Source organism: Larimichthys crocea, chromosome XVIII (genome assembly GCF_000972845.2).
Source record: "Larimichthys crocea isolate SSNF chromosome XVIII, L_crocea_2.0, whole genome shotgun sequence".
NCBI lineage: Eukaryota > Metazoa > Chordata > Actinopteri > Sciaenidae > Larimichthys > Larimichthys crocea.
Window position 1 is genome coordinate 17,579,515 of NC_040028.1, and position 20,503 is coordinate 17,600,017.

Below are 20,503 nucleotides of genomic sequence, written 5' to 3' on the forward strand. Positions count from 1 at the left end.
AACTTGAGAAACGGCGGGAAAGCTGCGAAATGTGGAGTGGATCAGAGACCTGGATCTGGATCAGGATCCGGATCTGGATTACACAGTCCGTACTTTATTTTTATTTTTTTAGGTTTAACGGTGTTAGTGTCGCATTACCGCCACCTACAGGAGTCAGACAACCGCTACAGCACTGAGTCTCAAACTGTGGTACGTGGACCACTGATGGTACGTCACTGTGGGCCAAAATGCAGGACTTTAAATCATAGAACATTTCCATCCATTTGGATTACATAGGTTAAATATAATTAAAAATAATAATAATAATAATAATAAGAACAACAACAACAACAATAATAGTAAGAATAATAATAAGAAGAAGAACAACAACAACAACAATAATAATAGTAAGAATAAGAAGAAGAAGAAGAACAACAACAACAACAACAATAATAAGAAGAAGAATAACAACAACAACAATAATAATAATAATAAGAAGAAGAAGAAGAATAACAACAACAACAACAACAATAATAATAATAAAAAAAAAAATAATCTAATAAAGGTAATGTGAAGCAAGTAATATGATTTATATAACAGTAGGCCTACTAATAAACTAATAAACCGAACCAGCGAAAATGAATGCAGTCATTTTGAGTTTATTAGTACTATTACATAAATCTTATTACTTGCTTCACATTAAGTTAGTTAGTTACTTTATATTAAAACCACGTAATTGAAATGCATAAGTGCAGAGTTTGTAGTGATACTTAAAATAAATAAATTTAAATTTAATATATAATTAGATTAAAATCATTATATAATCAAAGCACTAGAAAATACTAGATGAAAACTACAGATTACTGGAATGTAATTTCAAGTTTCAGGTTTATTTGTCATATGTAGGTCAACACGGGGTAAATGATGTGATGAAATGTGTTGGACATGGGGTCAGTTCAGCATTAAGCGCATCACAATAATTTAATATAACAGCATTTCACATAAAGAATAAAAAATAAGCACAAGAAGAATTAAAATATAAAAAAAGGGGAAATATTAGGAAAACAAGTGTCAGGAGTACCTGTTTTCCACCAAATTAGCTCTGGTTTCATTTACGATTGAACACCAGCCAACATTAAATGATGATTCAATCTATTTATTGAGAATAAAGCTCCTGCGTAGCTAAATAACTATCTATTATACTCTATCTAAGGGCGCAGGGGAATGCTGACATGGAGGTGAGCTGTCTGAAAGCTGACTGAAACAAGCACTGTGGATTTTTACAACCTCATCTCTTACATTAAAATTGCTGTCAGATTGTTGAGCCAATGTCATCTGCAGACACACCATCCATTCATAGTTTCAGCCAGATTCATCCAGTGACACTGAGAAAGAATATTGATCATAGGATTGAGCCTTACTGGTGAAAACTAATATTTAAGTGTATGTTTGTGACTTTTGCCACAAGATGGGAGTATACAACAAGAAATGGACAACCGCAGGCTGAGCAATGTGGACAGGGCACTGATAACAGAATATATAGTTTTTAAATGCTATTATTATCATTACATTACATTACATGAGGTTTCATTTTTGTACATATATATACATAAAAAAAATCACTAACACTGGACCTGAGTTATCTCTGCACATGACATTTTGGTAGCCACAACTGTTTTCATGGTAAAGTTTCACACTAGAGGGAGACATTAACCACAGTCAGTCACCTTTAATGCATGACGTCATGTTGATTTCCCTCCTGAGCCATAAGGAATCAATTTTATGGATCAATATCACTCAGCATTATTTAAGCTATGAGCAGAATCAGGGTCAGATTCATATATAAAACATCTATTATTGTATTCAGTATTATTGTGTTCAATATCTTTTATTTGGCAGGTATGTGAAGACATAACAGGAATTTGACTCCATGTACATACACAGATATAAACATAACAACACTGATGGGTTGACTTCTTATGTTACATGGATGAAGATTAGCATTATTATTATTAGCAGCCACAGTTAAGTACTATGAAATATCTGCAGACACAGTTTCCTTTGTCCTGTTTTTAATCATCCATGTCTGTAAACTTCTTCCTCCTACTGCAGTGAGTCTGTCCCAGCATGCACCGGGCAAGCTCCAGACCTGTTTTCTGTTATTAGTGAGGCTTTGGAATGAAGGGAATGTTAATGAACCTCTCTGACGTGCGTCATGCCGATATCACTGTGATGATGTCATGCCTCGCTCCACTGGCCAACCGTTTAAAGATGATCGAGGAGGCACTTCATTTCCCAGTTTTCCCCTCCTTCGTCTCACTTCAACATCTGACAACTAGGTCAGTATTTATGTTTTCTGGCACTCACTGGTACAAGATAACACAACCGTGTGCAGAGATGCTTAAAAAAAGGTGCACCACTCACAAAACATAGAACAGACATGCCACGTAGAAGAAACTTTCCCACTCAAATTGTTAAAAAAAAATTCAAATGCAGCCAATATATGTATGACAACGTGAAGAAGAGGAGACACAAGACACACTTATAATGTTGACATGATATTTATGTGTAAATTCAATGTGAACATGTTGAATAGTGGGTGAAGCTGCAGTTTTCTTGGAGTTTATGGCAGGTTTGGTGATGCCGTAATGCAGATTTTTGCACATGGGCACAGAAAAAGGCGTGGTAATACAATATGTGAGTATGTAAGTATGAACAATATGTTAGTCAGTGGCGTTGTGGATCGATTGTGAAGTACAGTGATGCGTCAGATTTATGACAAATTTTGGAACATCTTTCATGATGCTGTAAGTTGGTAAAATTCAAGTTTGCCTTCCTTGTGCATTGTGATTACATCTGGATTTAGGGTTAAGAGTTAGGAGTATTGGATGTGGGTCAAAACAGAGTTTAGAGTTAAGTCCTGTTTCAGATATTTCTGTGGCACCACAAATGTTTTTTTTATTTATTTCACCCTCAGTACAGTTGTCATGATCAGAGGCGATTTTTCTCACCAGGCAAGCCAATCAGCTGCTTGGGGCCCCCACTAGCTGGCGACAGAGAGTCGAAATTTGCACAGAGTCGAGAGTGAAGAAACGAAATTTGCGTTTTGAAAAGTCATTCGCTGAGTCTGACTTTCGTGGGTTTCCCGTTTACAACAAGCTGTTGGGAGGAACAAAATGCTAAGCAGCCAATTGCGTGACCACATTTTTGAGTGACAAAAGTCTTCAAGCAATCCGCGCTTGCAGAGGAATCCCTTGCTGCGCGTATGCGCAAATCGGAAACCTGTAGTAACATCGTGAACATTTTTGACTGTTGGTAGACCTCTTGCGCTAGCTACTATGGAGAGAAAAATATAGAGAGCTAAATTATGAAGAGAAGCTATCCATCCGGGAATGAAAAAAGAAAGAAGAAAAAAGAAGAAGAGGAAAGAAGAAAGCAAGATGGTGGTAAGTCAGTAGCAATATAATAATGAACAGAGATCAATAGTATTTTTTCCCTACCGTTGATAATAAATGATGTTGTGCAAATGGTGCTAGACTAGTCTAGTTTCACTCACGCTAGCATTTGGGGGCATTTGTTTTTAAAAAAAAGTTGAGAACCGTTGCCTTACACAAAGACTTCAAGTTTAAAGGCTTTTCTTTTGTTTGTCTGTTTTAATATAATGTTAAAATAATAGATTTTGATATAATATTATATTTGATATTGCACTCTCTGTTAAAATAAACAGAAACTTCACAATGTTTAACGTTCAATGTTTGTGTAAGTAATATTTATAACTTGTGAAATAAAACAAAACTATACTTGCTACAATTTGTTGGTTATTTATTAAAATTACAAAGGCCCAGAGTGAAATTCTGTTGTGTGGGGGGGTCGGGCGGTGGGGGGCCCGCCCAATGAATTTCTGCTTGGGGCCCCACTGGACCCTAGAATCGCCACTGGTCATGATTGCATAAAAATGACAGCACAAAGAAAGGACGGCATATGCATGACGTCTTCCGTAGGTTTCAGAAAATCCAAAAATATGTGGCACTGACTCTGTGGAGTCCTGCCTGTGCAGCTTCTAAAAATGGGAAAAGACGTGGATCATCCTCACCTGGGTGCTCAGTCAAGCCACCTGTAATACCACCGACCTGTCAATCAAAGAATCCACACTGTTTATTCTGCATAACTTTAAGCCTTAATATAATGTGAACAGGTGAGTTGTATATATATTCACCCTCAGTACAGTTGTCATGAACGGGGAAATTAGCTACAGAGACCAAAACTGGTACTTTTGTACCAGGCTGTAAACATGTTTATTTCTGCTGTAAAGTTGGACATTTGAACATGGGGACTTATGGAGACTGACTCACTTTTGGATCCAGCCTCAAGTGGACGTTTGAGGAACTGCAGTTTTTTTGGCATATTCACTTCAGTTCACAACCACTTGGTAAAAAGTTGTGTCCAGTGATGGAATAAAAGAGACAATATCTTTGTTTCTGCTGAACCAATCCAGACACTTTCATACCGTAGTTTGACGATGACATAGGAATTCTTTTAAAGGTTCGGTGTGTAGTGGCATCTAGCAGTGAGATTAGAGAATGCAACCAACTGAATACTCCGTTCCAAGTGTGCAGGAAAACCTCCAGTGGGAAACTCAAGAAACTCACAAAAGGCCCAGCCAGTTTTTGGTTAGTCTGTTCTGGGCTACAGTAGAAAGACTCATTCTAAGGTCATGAAAACACATATTCATATTATCAGGTGATTATACACATGTTATATTCTATATTCTGCCAGTACACAACCTAAATCTTACACGCTGAACCTTTACAAGGACACCAAGAGTGCAAACAGAGCTTGTGCGTATGACGTGTTTTGTGACCACATTGGTAATATAATGGCCATTCTGGAAGGTAGAGTCATTGTGGAGAGCAGGAGACAATATCTCCATTCATAGTGTTGCGCTCGAGGTTCACATGAAAAGTGACAGAAATAGTAAAAGAAAAGAGAAAGCTTGACAGTGACGTGCACTCCGACGTCAGAAAAGTGTGCTGGAAGGGGGTTTCTGAGGCTATTCAGTCAGCTGACAAGACCCTTTATACATAACATCATCATAGCAACATCAGGTCCAGATTATTCACCTGTTCAAATTATACTAAGGCTTAAAGTTATGCATAATTAAGAGCGTGGCTGCTTTGATTGACAGGTGGGTGCTGTTATAGATTGCTTGTTTGAGCAAACAGACGTCATTCAACCCGCCTCAGGGCCATGTCTTTGCCAATATTTAGATTACCCGGGGCTTCAAAACAGTTCTTCAGAAAACCTTACGGTTGACCTCACGCATACGCCATCCATGTGGCCTTGTGCCACTAGCCTTGAGCAGAGCCCCAGGTGACAACACTTGACGTAAAACATGCAGATTATTCACTCAGACCGGTAAAATTCAAATTAAAATGTTTACATTTGGTGTTTAATGGATCAGATTTGGGCCTGCGGTAGACTGGCGGCCTCTATGGAGTGTAACATGCATGTAAGCAGTTAAGACACTAGATGAATGGATGCTGTCTTTATAAGACAGAATACAACCAGATCTAATACATTTCGTGTCATGATTCAGCACAGTGATTCAGCATAGTGTTCCGTTTTAGCTTTAAATATTGACGCAAGTCACTGACATGACGACAGTCAAACTCACAAAGTCACTGTCAAAGTAATCTTCACAAATAGGCATCAAGTAGAAATCAGTGTGGGTTTTTTTTCTTCTTCAAGATTTATTAGCCAAATGATTTTTATTTGTTTTCCAAGACTCTTTTTTAGCACTTCCACTACCCACCCACAATTTTTTTTCCAGCTGTGAGCAGCTCCTCAATTTCCTTTGTTAAATTATATTGTGGTTGAATAGCATCCATCAACAGCATGCTGAAAAATCATATCTGCAAACGGTCTGCTTTGAATATACTCTGACGCTTCCCAGAACACTTCATACTCGCATAATGTAATTCTTAATTTATCTTCAGCTAAGCATGGCAAACAGCCACCACAAATCAGATAAATTACTTCATTACATACACGTAACTTCGTAAACGATATCACATCCCAGTGTTTAAAAGATTATTAAGGATTATTAAGGCGCTGAGAGAGTCAGCATTAATTCTGACTTTCCTCTGTTGTCACAGGAACACTAAGGAAGTAGTAATAAAACTGCTGATAGAAAAACACAATAGCCAAAAGCAATTTTACCTCTAGTTTATTAAAGAAAAGTAATTATTATTATAAGATTATGAGATCCAATTGTGTTTTATGACACTCATTACAGAGCACCCAGCATTTAAACCCCTCAGCGCATATTCTCATGGCTGCAGCGGGTCTTGTATGGCTGTAGTACAAAAAAGAGAATGGCTGCATTGTTTGCAGTTGTGCATTGTTATTTAATGGTCAGTTCAGGGTTGGGTAATGTCCTAAAGAGCCTCTTCAGTGACTTACAGCTGTCAGGCGGTTTAATAAGGAGAGCACAGTGTCTTTTGTGTACGCCTACACCCTTATGGCCCTTTCAGACACAATGCAATTTGTGCTGTGCTTGCCGCCAGGTTCAGCGCACCCTGTGCCCAAAATTCGACCTGGATGAACTTTGAATGCTTTGCTTTGCTCGGCGCAGCAGAAAGGCCGTCGGAAATGCTGTGTTTCAGAGTGTGTTGTGTCTGAAAGAGCCATTATTATACAAGGTGGTTAATGTCAGACAAAGAATAGTTTAGGCTCCTCTGAAAAAAAAAAGTTTGGAAGTTGCTAAAGTAGGACTTTTTTTTTAATGCATAAAGCATAATGTAGCATAACACAATACTACAGTATAACTGAGCAACAAAAAAATGCAACACACCCAGTAAAGTCAGTGATAGCTTCATGTATTATTCAACCAATGTTTCATTTGAGGCAAACAAGCCAAACCTAAGACAAATACGACAGAACCGAGAATCTCTGCGCGCAAAAGACTGAGTCACAAGCAGCTTTCTGTAAGTTTTAGATCACCCTGTCTGAGTGCTTTCGTGACACAATATGGTCTTTAGAAAAGGGGAAGGTGTTGTGTTAAGGTTGTTTACAGATGCAAAAGCTGAATCACTGAAACCTTTCTGCGTGTGAATCATATTGAGTGTCTGTTGAGTGTCAAATATTTTCTAACGAGTTATCTTTCTGCCTCTTCATGCGTCACTCCGATGTGAATTTATGAACCTGCTGCCACTTCCTGTGTCTTGATCTCCGTCGCTGACCTTGATTGCACGTCTACACAGGAATGTTCGCTGATAGCTTATCACGCTGGGTCAATATCCCACGTGACTACTATCTGTTTACTCAGATTGGCCTCGGTCCTGCCTTTACATCGATACTGATCGTCCTGCATCAGCTCTGATGAAAACCAGAAACCACTTTTTTTTTTTTGCCGTCTAAGAGTTTCAGTACACATCCCCCTCGTCGTGCACACAGACATAGTTTTCCCATTTGTCCCTTAAGATGTTTCTTCATCAGAGTTGCAGGAGTACAAAGGATTGTTTGCTGACGTCTGATAGTAGTAAACCAATGAGTCAGCCTCGCATGGATGAAAGAGGAATGACGCAAAGGTGTTAGGTATCACTTTGGTAAACAACAGGGGGGATTGGCGGGTTATGGATGTCGGAGTTACATGGAAAGGAGTGAGATCCCTCTACACAGACACACACACACACACACACACACACAAGGTTCTTTGTCTTTCTCAATCTCACTGTAACGCACAAAACGCTCTTTTGTATGCCTCATGATCTTTGTCATCGCGCTGTCATTGCACCAACAAACACTTACACATTTTGAAATGTGTTCGTGACCTTTGCTCTTTCTTTAACACTTAACATAATCTGATGTCTGATCCTTATAATAATAAAACTCAATGTTTAAGAGGTTACATTAGCATTAGGATGTTTTTAAAAAACAGTTTTACGTCCTGTATGTTTCTATTCTTTCATCAGTTTGACATCTACATCTGGTAGACCTCTCGGCGGAGTCTTAAGACATGGAGATATATTGGTTTGTTCCCGAAGCTCTAGGATGAGTTATGGATCGGGTTCATGGAGGGGACTCCTCTGAGGAGACTAGATGTGTTAAGGAGGACGAGGTCCAGAGGAATGAAAAAGGGTTCTCCAGATGTTGGGTTTGCAAAATGTGAACGAGATTGTCTGTGGTCTCATCAGCACTTGATATTAAACCTTCAACTGTAGATCGAGTTGTGACCTGTTGGTCCAGGAGATCATTCCTAACAATTAATAAAGACCAAAACAACTTATATGAAGATTTATCTGTTCCTACTGGAGTGAATTTGGCCTCATAGGTTCTGTAAGAAATTCAGTGATAATATGGTGTGAAAAGCAACACAGCACATAATGTAGCTAACATTAGATGTGCTGTGGGTTGCTGCTGTGAAGGGAACATGCAGCCAGCACACGAGCTCCAGACAGCCAGTACTCATAAATCTTCTTCTACTACAGATTACAACATCAAAGCATGGCTTGGCAAACTAGAAAGTGAGCTCAATGTCCAGGGGCGAGTAATTTAACGTTACTTGACAGACAAATCCTGACTGCAATAATAAGCTAGATTTGTGTGGCATTTATGGTCATTTACAGTCCTTTGTACAACACGTAGACAGTATAAAACATGGATCTACGACGTCACCCACAGATTTCAAAAGAGCTGTTTTCACAATCTGCCTCTTCCACCTCCTGGCTAGTCTAAAAATGGGCAAAGACGTGGCTTATTGGTGGCCTGAGGCGGCCTGAGGCGGGCTGAGTTGCTCAAACAAGCCACCCACCTATCAATCAAAGGGTCCACGCTCAAAGAAAGGACGGCATATGCATGACGTCTTCCATAGGTTTCAGAAGATCCAAAAATCTGTGGCACTGACTCTGTGGAGTCCTGCCTGTGCAGCTTCTAAAAATGGGAAAAGACGTGGATCATCCTCACCTGGGTGCTCAGTCAAGCCACCTGTAATACCACCGACCTGTCAATCAAAGCATCCACACTGTTAATTCTGCATAACTTTAAGCCTTATGGTCAGGTGAACAGGTGAGTTGTATATAAATTTACCCTCAGTACAGTTGTCATGAACGGAGAAATTAGCTACAGAGACCAAAACTGTTTTTTGTACCAGGCTGTAAACATGTTTATTTCTGCTGTGAAGTTGGACATTTGAACATGGGGACTTATGGAGACTGACTCACTTCTGGAGCCAGCCTCGAGTGGACGTTTGAGGGACTGCAGTTTTTGGTACTTTCACATCGGCTTCACTTCACAGCTGTGCAGGTTGCCGTTTGGTACAACCACTGGATTATTTTTCAGTGCACACACAGATCAGAAAGCATACTGGGAGGAGATATTCGCTGAATTTAATTACAGTCGCCATAATTACTAACTCCACCTTTAACTTGCAGATGCACAGGTTTTCAGACTCTTTTGGTATTCATACAGATGTGCCATACAACTGTTTTTTAAATGTATTTCTTTTGTGAATTGTGTCAAACAAATCGTTAAGATCAGACCAGAAATCAGCAAGATATTTTCGTATGTGACTGACTTCTTGTTGTATATTGTATACTTCAGCACTTTATTTCATGAACTTTATTCTGCTGATGTTAATACACATTTCCTGTCCTTCATGGATTGGTAAAAATAGAAGTAATGCTGGGAAAAGTCAGTAAACTATACCAACATACCCCCAAGCTAATCATGTCTTATTACCTAAAGATTAAAAGCACATATTTGTTTAATGTCCTTTTGGTCACAGCAAGAAAACATATAACCAAACTCTGCTGGGCGATTAAAGGAAGTGTGTGAATCAACTAAAACTACAGACAAAGATTAACATATCCATTTATTAGGCCTGAAAAATTAATGTTTGTTGCATTTATTCACCAGCTCTTTTCTGTCTTTTTATTGTATGTGTCAGATGTTGTGTTGTTAAGCGTGTGTGTTTATATTCCTAAACATATTATTGCAGGAGAACCCCCCCGTCTTGTTTATTTCCTCTCTTTATACAACATTCATACGGCATGCAGTATCACAGGATAATGTGCAGAATGTGTGCTGCAACATGCCCGCGCATTTCTCAACTATTTTCCTCTTCCTGCCTTTCTTTATCTAGGTCAAAGGTAAAAATCCTTCCCCTAAGACTACAGCTTCCTCCTGTTGTTAATCTTTTTCCAGCCTCATACCAGCCACTATTGTACTTGTCAGCGTTACAAACAGTTGCTCTCCAGACTGAGGTTAAGTTTAAACATGACAGAAACAGTATCTTATCCATTATTCACATACTGTGTTGTGAATGCTTGCACAGGTTCGGTGGTGTATTTCTCTCCATCTGGAGCAGAAAGCCCCAAAAAGATCCAAATCTTTAGGTTTTTATCACAACTTCTCCTCAGTAAACATTCTTCTGTTCAGAGTACTGAAGTCCACACTTACTGTGGCATTGTTTGGGATCCTTCATTTGCAGATTATTGTGCCGTGGATTCACGTGTAGCAGATTGCCAGATTGCAAAACAACTCTACTCCAGCCTGATTAAACAAAAGAAGGTTTAAAGATTAGTTATGTTTGATGTTATGTAATTTAAAAACACATTTTCTTGCCCCCTTTTAGGTGGTAGGTGTGAAAAACAGTCAAGACAGCTGGAGAGCAACTTTCCCCAAAAAAATATATCTTAAAAAACGTGAAAGTATAAAACATTGACGTCCGTGAATCTGTTGTACGTACAATTTTATGAAACTCGAAATCTGTGGCTCTGTCCACCGCCATGTTGGTAGTCCTGCCTCTTTCACCTTTAAATGATGCTTGAGGCGCCCAAACAAGAAACCAGTAATGACGGACACACCTACCAATCAAAGCAGCCACACTCTTAATCCTGCATAACTTTAAGCCTTAATATAATGTGAACAGGTGAGTTGTATATAAATTCACCCTCAGTGCAGTTGTCATGAACGGGGAAATTAGCTACAGAGACCAAAACTGTTTTTTGTACCAGGCTGTAAACATGTTTATTTCTGCTGTGAAGTTGGACATTTGAACATGGGGACTTATGGAGACTGACTCACTTCTGGAGCCAGCCTCAAGTGGACGTTTGAGGAACTGGCACTTCCATGTTGGCGTCACTTCACAGTCATAGAGGTTGCCACTCGACTTTTAGTCATTCTATTATCTCAAATGGCTTGAAAAAACGTATATAGCTGCTTTAAATTAATTAAAAATGCCCCCAGACCCTGGACATCTGGCTCTGCCCATGTTGAGTGTCCTCTTAAGATGAAAAAAGACTTCAGGACTGGTTGGACTGGGAAATTCTGTCTACCTTTTTGAAACTGGGTGGAAGATTAGGTGGCGAACAAAGTGACACTAGTTAATCAAACATTTTTAGCTCATAGAACTCTGTAAATTAGATTTGATTTCTATTTAAATCCGATGACAGCGTGAATAAAAATCCCCCCTCAGTTGTCTTTAAACACTGTCAACACTGTCTGCAGTAACATATCATACCTGGGTCTCTAGGGGATGTTGGAAGTCAGCTAGTTACTGTCACATCTGTCACAAAATACAAATGATGAGTCTTGCCAGAAGCATTAGAATCACATTATACCGTCTTTTTCTTCCTAGGTTTAATATATCTCGAGACTTGCATGATAATGTGAGATTCTCCTCCTTCGCTCTGTGGTCGTTCATCAGATCTTTCTTCCTCACTGTCTTATCTCAGAGCTGCACACGCTGGAGACAAATCAATAACACGCTCACAGAGCATTAGAGTGATTTTTCTTCCCTTTGACGATTTTATCCCCCCCCCACATACATAGATGTGTTGGACTGCATGCGGTTGATGTGCCATTTGTGTTTCTGCGTGATTCATTGTGTCACTGCAAAGACACACATTGTCATAAATATTCATCATGCTGCGTAGTATATTGTCTTGCTTTGTTTGCCTTGTTCTGTCATCACATTGTTAATCTCTCTGCACGGCACGAGTCTTTGTCTACGATAGAGTGTAGAGCACCTGGGACTGCAGCATATGTTCATTAGATTACAACATCAGGCGCCGCACCTGTCTCCGTCTATCACAATAACACAAGACTACTCAGAGATATACCTGTAGGAGGAGGTCACTCGGTGAGATGCCCCTCCAGGGAGAGAAGAAAAGGCGATCATCAGACTGAGCAGTGATGCAGTCTTTCTGGGCACGCTGGAGAAGCAGGAGGAGGCGGTGGATGAGGTGGAGGAGAAGGGGGGGGAGTGCAGCTTTTGTAGGTGACATCAGTTGCTTCTGACGCCAGCACGGCACCACCGGCGCTTACACAGAGAGATTATGATTAACAGCTTCTTTTCTCTCCATCTGAAGTCTGTTTCCAGGAGTCGTTTTCTCTTTCATGAGCTTGAATGCCATGAAAGGTGACAGACGTACATGAATATTATTGTGTTTTCTTTATGTAAATACCCACCTGACTGTAAATACACAGATATTTATATTGTATGCTTGGCATCCACTTCTTTTGGTGCATTCATGTTCCCCTCAGGATGAAATACAATAACTTTGGTGACCCCTACATTTTATATCTAGCGCCACCATTTGTGGTTTGTGCTGAAATACCTGATCTCTAACTGCTCCCATGGCACCACTACTTGGCAGCCAGAAATTCCCCATTGAGTAATTAATACAAATACATTTTCTTCTGAATGAAGTTATAATAAACTTGAATTTCCCCTCAAGGAATCAATATAACGAGTGAGTAAAATAAAAATGCATCCTCAGTACAGTTGTCATGAACGGGGAAACAAGCCATAGAGAGCAAAACTGTTTTTTGTACCAGGCTGTAAACATGTTTATTTCTGCTGTGAAGTTGGATGACTCACTTCTGGAGCCAGCCTCAAGTGGACGTTAGAGGAACTGCAGTTTTTTGGCACTTCCAGTACAGTCCAAGCAGGAAATTATACTAACCAATACATTTATTTTATTATTTTCATGCTCCATTTGTGCCAAAAATGTGTTTTTTTAATGTGACTTTTTCATCAGTCGAACCAACTTTAATGTAAACTGAAGTTTCAAATGACAGAAGTGATGAACTGCCAGAAATGTCAAAGAGTATCAGCGAACACATCAGTCTTCATTAAGCATTAAAAATATCAGACAGGTGCAGTTAATGTGAATCCAGTCATTAGCAACTAGGGCAAATGTCGAACAACAGGACACTCAGACGACTCCTCGACCTAAATCTCTTGCAGCCATGCAAGTATCGCTTTTGATGTTTCAGGGCCATTACATTACAGAACAATGGAGATGATGTAAGGAAGATGGGAACTCACCTGTAATTATATTAATGCTTAAAGTTATGCATAATTACCAGCCTTGCCCCTTTGATTGACAGGTAGGTGCAGTCACAGGCGGCTTGTTTGAAGCACCCAGCCAGCCCTGGGTCCCATATTTAGATTTGCTGTGAGGCGGCAGAGACCACCAGAGCAGATTTTGACCTTCAAAACAGCCTTTTAGAAACCTTTGTGTGACTTCACTTCATGTTTTATACAGTCTATGGTATCAACATTGTTTTCCTCAACTCCAAAGATGGTCTGAAATGTTCTCAAGTAAACATCAGCTAAACGTATACGCTCATGGAGACTATCAAGTGGACGTCCATGTTAGTTTCACTTCATAGCCACTGAGGTTGCTGTTCGGCGTGGACAACGCCTGAGCTCTACACTTGATGACAACAAACTCCTGCTCGAAACCATAGTGCCCAGGTATTTTTGGAGATTATTCAGCCTTTTTAAAAAGTCAGCGACCTGTTTTCTTTTTTTTTTCTTTTGTTTTATGACATTACGAGAACATTTACGTCTTCAGAAGAAACAAACAAGCTTGGGGCTACGTGCCACGGACAGGGTGGAGAAGTCAGAAAATTACTGAGAGACAGAGTGACACTAACATCAGTGGTTTTGGTCTTTTCATCCTCATTATTTATTATGACATAAACCACAAGACTCGCTGTAACCTTTGTGTGATTAAAACAGTGCATAACGTGCAGGACTACACACTGCATTCAGGGAGTTTGACCTCGTTCGTAAACAGCTTTCACGTTGCCTGCACACGTCAAAGACTGACAACAAACACACAGGACTGTAATCTCCCCTCTCACATGATCACAATAGTGAAAGAGAGAAAAACACACATGCAGACGACGTCTTCAGTCTTTGTTTCCAAGAGTTCCCACGGGGCCGAGTTGGAAGTTAAGATCCTAAACAGCAGATATCACCCTCTGCACTCCTCAATTAAAACAATAAACGCCATTTACGAGTCTGCAGCCCGTTGTGTTTTGACGCCCTCACGCACGCTTACGTTTTGGACACATGCAGGCTAAAGCCAGCGTAATCCAGCCTTAAACATGACATGACACCTGTTATAATCGCTCAGCCATGTGCGCTTAATGCCAAGAAGGATTACGGCAGATGTCATGTCATGGATTATGGAAGCTTTCTGTATGTACGTGGATGTTTTCCCCCCTAACGTCACTCGTGTGGAAATGCCACAGGCCACCACTTTAATCTCATTTGTGTCTTTGTCTTTGTGCGTCGTGTGCGCTCATTGTGGAGCCTATCAGCGTCTCCACAAAAGCAAACACACGGCTCCTTGCAGTGTTTTTCTTACTCTGTCCCGAAGCCCTGCTGGCTGACTCTCATAGTATTGTGGGGCGGGATGGAGGGGAGGGGGAGAGGTGGGTGAACCACAGCTGCTGTCTGACGTAAATGCAGCACAAACGCTCTGTTGGTGTGGTCACAGCCCCTCTGACAGCTCTAACCAGTTAATGGGTTAGCTCACACTCCCTTTCCTCTCCCCCCTCCAGCTTACTTCTGCGGTGTCGCTAAAACCTTGTGATGGATGTTGCAGACATGTCTGAGCAGATGCTGGGAGCCTATTGACAGTCAGAGTGGAAAACAGTGACAGGCTCCTGTGTGTGCACATAAGCTCCAGACTTACGTCATTGTGAGTGACGCCGGGCCAAGACAGCAGGGGCTCAATTAGGGGGGTACTCCATCGACTTTACACACAGAGTTCAGTTTATCACTGTGACAACAGTTGCATGCTACCTTCTGTTGCTTTGGATGAGTGAAACAACACCTTCGAAAGCATGCAGCATGTTTAGCTTTACCCTTCCACAGCTGTTGGTGTGTAGACTCCTGTTAAAGGAAAGCCTGTCATGCAAACCTTGAGCATCAACGCAGGCAGGGTCTAACAATAGATGCTGCTGAGCTGCATTGTGGAAAGTGTTGTGAAGATCCAGCATTTTTGGAGCTTGACCCACAAAGTCAGGATATCTATAACAGTTCCCCTTAAGCCACATTGTGTGACTTTTCTATTATACTATTAAATAACAGATTTAAAATCATTGTGATGCTACACTGACTTGTAATCAGGTGAACGCTGTCTCCCGCACGTCTCATCTTGCACTATGTGACTTTGTGCTCCGCGTACGATCACCCGCAAAAAGTACGTAACGCTTTAACTCACACACCATCAACTATTTCACTGTTTCTTCTTCCGTCTCTCTGAAGCTCTCGGGTGCTGCACCAACTCTCAGTGATTTACGATGTAAACTGTTCTGAACTGTGTTTGTCAGTGTTAGTGTCTGTACCACAGGCATTTTGGACCACCGTGAAAAAGAAGAAGAGGAGGATTTTGAAACCCAGGGCGTGGGGGAATACTGACAGGGGGGGGCGCAGAGCCAGTGTCGTGCCAGAACTGGAGCCGAGCATGCGGGCAATGTAACCGGGCTCTATGCTCTAAAACTAAAGGTAACGTTGACAGAGGAAGCTAAGAAGAGAAAAGGAGAGAGTGACCGAGCGACAGGGTTTATTGCACTCGGGGGTGCAAAAATCCAAATTTCTACGCTTCTATGGTGCATTAAGAATGAAGTCATTTGAGTAAAAAGTGAATAAACCGTGTCTTTTAAACATCCTCCATGATGCAAATGTTCCTTGGTTACAAATGAACCATAAAATAACCTCCCTTCATTGTTGACATATTCCACCCCACCCTTTTGTCTCTACCAACCAAACCTGCACCCTTGCACTGAGGTCAGTGTTTATACCACTTTATGATGCAGTCGAGCATAAATGCATGTTGCAGTTCGGGCTGACTCATTTCACAGAAAACCCAACACATCCAGCAAGGACAACAATCCTTCATTATCTGTGCGCCGTGAACACAGCGAAGGCATTCGAAATTTAGAAAAGAAGACTTTCTCTCTTTCCTTCTCAGAGGAGGAAGTTACACCCACGGGGGAGAACCGTGATGGATTGGTCCACCTCAGAAAGGATTCAGTTGTTTCCACTAATGAACCAGAAAAAAAAGCACAATTTCAAAGGTTACACATTGTTGTCTTTTTCCCCAAGGACTGTTTCTGTTTACACTGAGTGCCTCGGTTTTAGCTCAAGGTGCCACACGTCTTTTATGAAATTGAGGGGTTGAACTGGAGGAGGAAATTGACGTGCATACATGAAGACGCACATTTGATTAGTGCGCAATGATCTTGATTAGCTAAGCTAAGGGGATTGTAAATGTGCCCCTGAGACTTTGACGCAGGCTGCTGACATCATTACCCATACCTCCTTTTGACCAGGCAGTCTGCTCACCACTCGCTGCCATAGACAAGAAGGAGGAGGAGGAGGAGGAGAGGAAAGGAGGTAAAATAATGACAGGGAGTCTCATATCTATGAAAGGGGAGTCTTGTGTGGAAGGAAGGGAGATTAAATGAATTATATCGAAGCGGAAGAATATTAAGAAACACATGTGACCTGACTGAAAAGGAGCATATTATATAGAGGGAGGAATTCGTTCTGTGGCTAATTTAATATTAAAAGAAAATGTGGCATTCAGCCGCCCACCTGACCCGACCTAACCTGCAATCAGCTTATTTATACTGTCGCCCCTGCAAGGAAATCCTCACCACCACCTTCGTACCTCCAAGAACATCATTAAGGCTGCAGAAATCTCACCATGCACCTCATGCTAATTAGACGCAGAAAGTATCACACTGAGATAATGATATTTGACTCATGATGTGGGAGGCATGGGCGTGATGAAAAGGGAGAGGGGAAACTTTCCTTGAGAGCTGCATATTATCGGACTGACGTCACGCATAGCTATAGCTGGAAGCGGCTAAAAAAGAAGAAATGTAATCTCCGTTCCGTGATAATAATTTTGTCAGAAAAGAGTGCCGGTTCCGAGTCTGGCGGCGCTCTCTCTTATCTCTGCTGCTAAAAATGGCGTAAGGTCTGACTGTGGATCGTGCACTTTAAGCTGGATGAGCAGATGCTGCTGCGCGGTGTGGCAGGTGACTCCTCTGGCTGCTGCTCTCTCCTCTAGATATTTATTTTCCTGCCCTAAGTGGCTGACATTTACTGGCTTCAGAGAAGGTGGTGGAAGGAGATAAAGTGAGGAAGAAGAAAAAAGAGAGAGGGTGTGTGTTTGTGTGGAAGGGTGAAAAGAGATGGAAACAAGTGGGGTCTTTGTGCTGCAGTTAATCTGAGGTTAATCATTAATGTGAGCAGCGGGTGGTCTGTTGTTGGATGAGGAGAGCAGGTCAAGTTGGATGATGTACAGAGGAGGAACTGTGCTGAGATATCTGTGGTCTGCTTTTATCTCGCTACAGCCATAGCAACAAAATCAAACAATGCAAAACACTCAGTGGCTCCAACGGGAGGACTGGCACGACAGCTGCACCGGTGAATGTTAGACAAAATGTATTTTTATGAAGGGAAATAAGTTTTATTTATAAGCATCCGAGCTCTTAATCTATATCAATATTCAAAAACTATAGTTTCGAAATGTGACGTACACTTTGGACATTGCATCGACTTCATTTGTGTTCAGAATTTTCATAGTCATTCATGCAAATTTGACCGCCGGACTATTTGTGCATTATTTATCGAGCAGCAACCTCCGTGGTTGTGACGTGGAAGTGCCAAAGACTGCAGTTCCTCAAACGTCCACTTGAGGCTGGCTCCAGAAGTGAGTCAGTCAACTTCACAGCAGAAAGAAACATGTTTACAGCCTGGTACAAAAAACAATGAGTTTTGGTCTCCTCCTCCTCCTCTTCGCTTTTGTTAGTCACGTCCTCTATTGGTCCCATGAGCTCCACATAGAGTCTGTTTTATTCATCCGGAGTCACAGATTTGTCTCGGGAAACTTTACAACATCAACAACATTCACCAGAAACACATCAACTCTCTTTTCCAAGAACCTTGATTTGATTAATCAGAATAGATTTTTACAAGGTAATGAGCATGAAATTCCCAGTAAATATGAGGCTCTCATTATATTTTGGACTTGAAGTGGATCACTAAAACATGACTTTAAATCAAACTCTGTGGCTGTGAAGTGCCAAAAACTGCAGTTCCTCAAACGTCCACTTGAGGCTGGCTCCAGAAGTGAGTCAGTCTCCATAAGTCCCCATGTTCAAATGTCCAACTTCACAGCAGAAATAAACATGTTTACAGCCTGGTACAAAAAACAGTTTTGGTCTCTGTAGCTAATTTCCCCGTTCATGACAACTGTACTGAGGGTGAATTTATATACAACTCACCTGTTCACATTATATTAAGGCTTAAAGTTATGCAGGATTAAGAGCGTGGATGCTTTGATTGACAGGTCGGTGGTGTTACAGGTGGCTTGTTTGAGCACCCAGGTGAAGCTGCACAGGCAGGACTCCCAATATGCCGGTGGCCAGTGCCACAGATTTTGGATCTTCGGAAACCTACGGAAGACGTCATGCATATGCCGTCCTTTCTTTGTGCTGTCATTTTTATGCAGCTTAAACATCCAACAATACTGTTACAGCTGTAAGATAGCAACATACTCCTTCCAGCCACTCTGTCTCATCTCTGTGTGTTTATGAAGCAGACTCATTAAGTATGCACACTTCCAAACGTTCATCCTCGGGGATGTAGTCTGACCCTCTTTAAACTCCAAACGTTCAAATTTAATGATTTACTTTGTGAGGATTCTGGGAGTATTTTGTTACAAACAGTAATATCACTCCACACAATCACATACTGTACAAGAACTCCCCTGGTGTGCTTTTTAGTACATTGTGTTCTTCCCTCTTTGTTTTCTAGCATGTGCAGCTTCGTACTTTAAATCAGGGGGAATCTGACCGTGCACGGCACAGCTAAAAATTTGATTAAAAAAAAAAGACTGTGGTGAATGATCCCACAGTCCTGCGGCTCCACGGGATGCTGGAAACACATTTTCTGGATTTATTGTTCTGGCACATCAGAATCACTAACATTCGAGGGAAGAGAAACAAACAATATGTTCTGCACTTAACTGCGGTCGTGTGGCGTGTGTGTGATTCTGTGCAGATGGTGGTAGAAGCCGGGGATGAAATATTTCATATATTATATTATGTCTCGTTTGTCCAAATTGTTCTGTAAATCTTTAATCTAATTACCCGTCACTGACCGTGCATGTCTACGTATGCTCTTATTGAATTACCTGAACAGAGTTGTTTTGTTGCCCCAGCTTTACTTTCAGGAAAACACCTCATCCTACAAATCATACGAGTACTGACCTCTTGACACCGGCTCTAGCTTGCCTTTTTTGGCTTTACTGCACAAGAGGATCCCCTCGCCGCCCCTCCTCGCCTCTCCCCACCTCCTTCCTTTTCACTCTGGAACGTCCAGCGCTCACATGGCTGGAACAGGCCAACGTACAGGCACCCTACTTCACCCCAGCTTAGGTCTTTTAATCTCTGCTTAGCTGTACTTTTCTCTGGCAGACTTCTCTCAAACTCTCCATCACCAAATCAAAAACACATTACGTTTCAATCAGCAACCGTTGCCAGTCCGATTTAAGCTGACAGCTGGTCAGGTGGAAGAAATTAGGCGAAGGAAATGAGCAAAGTGAGTTAAAGATGCATGATAGATCAGTTTATAAGACTGCACACAAAATGAAATAATATAGAAGGAGGAGCAGTTCATAATGCTGCCGCTCCAGTTATCATGCAAACATTTGCGTTCGTCTCTCTCAGATTAATCAGCACTCGGTGGTTGCGTCCTTTAACAATCATCCGCTATCTCTGCCCCAAAGCCCTCTGAACATATATATGTTTCCAGCTCTCTCCACGCTTCCTTCCCCTCCTTCCTCTGGTGAGTTAAGGACTGTTATCCGGCTTTAAGGGGGCCAGCTGAGAGACCATATGGACTCTGAGCGGCAAGATCAGGGGCACAAGATGCGGCAACACCTGGAGGGATAAAACTCGCAACTTCCTTTCCATCTGGACTCATGCAATGTCACTTCCATGTCCTACTTGTTATTCATCCCCTCAGTAAACAGTGCGAGAGCTAGAGAGAGAGAGAAGTTTAAACCCGGGATCCTTTCACCTCTGCACACCTGGCTAACCACGACGTGAAGAGAGTGAATGTTAGACACAGTCCTCAAAGGCCAACATCAGAAATTTGTTGGTTGGGACAGATTTTCTAAAATATTTGAGTATCTGTCAAGAA

The 20,503-nt window shown here is 41.3% G+C and overlaps 1 long non-coding RNA gene across 1 annotated transcript; it reads left to right on the forward strand.

Moving 5' to 3' along the window:
• The first annotated feature begins 103 nt into the window (after positions 1 to 103).
• Positions 104 to 8,536, forward strand: LOC113748129 (uncharacterized). The gene is made up of 3 exons (XR_003464144.1): positions 104 to 207; positions 2,092 to 2,318; positions 7,953 to 8,536. It is a non-coding gene; the product is annotated as an uncharacterized LOC113748129 (long non-coding RNA).
• Positions 8,537 to 20,503: the final 11,967 nt, after the last annotated feature.